The sequence below is a fragment of the Coenobita brevimanus genome, chromosome 80, assembly GCF_032717465.1.
Source record: "Coenobita brevimanus isolate Jiangsu-jjx chromosome 80, ASM3271746v2, whole genome shotgun sequence".
Lineage (NCBI taxonomy): Eukaryota > Metazoa > Arthropoda > Malacostraca > Decapoda > Coenobitidae > Coenobita > Coenobita brevimanus.
The window spans coordinates 45,451,008-45,453,488 of NC_137033.1; positions in this window are offsets into that span (position 1 = coordinate 45,451,008).

Consider the following 2,481-nt stretch of genomic DNA (forward strand, 5'->3'; position numbering starts at 1 on the left):
TCAGGAGGCACAGATACAGGCACAAATTGAACTTGCCAGGATTCAGGCAGACCATGAGTATCGCATGAAACAAGGTGGAACTGGATCATCTAGCTCTGATGATTTTGATGTGGCTAAAAATGTTAAACTTGTCCCTCCTTTTAATGAATCTGATTTAACAAAGTATTTTCAGTTGTTTGAGAGGGTAGCTACAGGTTTTAATTGGCCCAAAAAGTATTGGCCAGTACTCCTTCAAACTGTTCTCACCGGTAAAGCTCAAGTAACTTATGCATCTTTGCCTCAGGATCAATCTGATAATTATGATGTAGTTAAGAGCTTGATTCTTAAGGCCTATGAGCTTGTTCCTGAAGCCTATAGAGTAAAATTTAGGACAACTTACAAGCAAGATAAGCAATCCCATGTTGAGTATGCAAAAATCAAAGAAGATCTGTTAGAGCAGTGGTTAAATTCTAAGAATGTGGATTCTGATTTTGACAAATTTAAGCAGATGATTTTGCTGGAGGACTTCAAAAGGTGTATTTATAAAGATGTAAGCCTATATCTTGATGAGAAAAGAATAGATAATTTGTCTGATGCTGCAGTTTTAGCTGATGAATATGTTCTCACTCACAAGAGATATTCTAAAGAAAAAGGGAAAGCTGAGAGTAAGTACGTTGCCTCTACTCAGAGTACAGGTAACAGGAAAGAGAATAAAGGAGATGCTTCTCAGGAAGTAAATACCAGCTTCACCTCTAGATTTCAGAAAAGTAAATGTACTTATTGTAGTAAGCTTGGTCATACTACGGAGAGATGTTTCAGGAGACAGCGTGATGTGAACAAAGAGGAGTCTTTAAATATTCAGTCAATTGGTCTAGTGTCCACTCTTGAGAGTTCCCAGAATTCTTTAACTGAGTTAACTGAACCTGCTTTGAGGGGTAACTTAAATTCTCATGATGGAGCTCCTCTTTTGAGCAGTAACGTGGGTGACACTCTCAAGAGTTCATGTGCTAATTTCCTGTCTGATGGTTTTGTCAGTCCTCTGGACAGTAATGACAGGAAATCAGTTAAAATATATCGCGACACAGGTGCTTGCCAATCCCTTATGCTGACCAGTGTTCTAGGCTCTAATGTTCATTCCTCTGATGAAACTTTAATCTTACAAGGTGTAGGGAATAATTATTTCTCTGTCCCTCTGTGCAGAGTGAATTTAGAGTCTGGTTTTGTTAATGGTTCCGTTATGGTTGGGTTGGTTGAGACACTCCCAATGTCAGGTGTAACTTTCTTACTTGGAAATGATATTGGTGGAAGTCAAGTGTGTCCAGCTCCTCAGTTGTCTAGTGAGCCAGTGGCTGCGGCCCAGGATTGTGATGTCCCTGATGTGTTCCCTGCATGTGCTGTCACTAGGGCTAAGTCTAAAGTTACTGGTGATTTAGAGGATAATGATGATGATGATGTTATCCTAGCTGACACTTTTCTTGCTAATTTGGACCACTCACCAGATGAGGCAGTACCCCGTAGTGTTGAGTGTTGGTTGGGTTGCAGGTTGCTGACCCTGAGTTGAAAGGTCTAGCTAACTCTGCTTACAGTGAAGAAGAGTCAGCCGGTGCTTCTACTTGTTATTATGTAAAGTCAGGAGTACTTATGAGAAAGTGGAGACCCCCAACAGCATCAGCCGACTGTGAATGGGAGGTTGTACATCAAGTTGTCATCCCTCGTGTTTGTAGGCAGGATATCATTAGAGTGGCTCATGATTCCAGTTTGGCAGGACACCTTGGAGTGAGGAAGACTGTGGCACGCATTTTGAAACACTTCTACTGGCCAGGTATCTTCAGGGATGTTTCCTGGTATTGTAAGTCTTGTCACACCTGTCAAGTTGTGGGGAAGTGTAATCAGACCGAAAAGGTTGCACCTCTAGTTCCCATTCCTCCTTTTGAGGCGCCTTTCACCCGTGTGTTGGTGGATATTGTGGGCCCTCTTCCTAAGACTTCTTCAGGATTTTCTTATGTGTTGACCATGATTGATATGGCTACTTGTTATCCTGAAGCCATTCCACTTAGAAACATCTCAGCAAAGAACGTGGTTAAGGAAATGCTAGGGTTCTTCACAAAGTTTGGTCTGCCCAAGGAGGTACAGTCAGACCGGGGAAGTAATTTCATGTCAAACGTTTTCAAGCAGTCTCTGAAAGAGTTGGGCATCACCCAGATCACGTCTTCAGCTTACAATCCCCAGACCCAAGGAGCGTTGGAGAGATATCATCAAACACTCAAATCGATGCTCAAGAAATACTGTTTGGAACATCAGAAAGACTGGGATAAAGGTCTTCCATTCGTTGTGTTTGCCGCAAGAGAATCTCCAAATGAATCACTGGGCTTCTCACCTTTTGAACTACTGTTTGGCCATGAAGTAAGAGGACCCCTTAAGCTACTCAAGGAATGCTGGCTGTCAGAGGAAGATGACGTCAACCTGCTGGAGTATGTGATGAAGTTCAAAGAACGGCTGTCC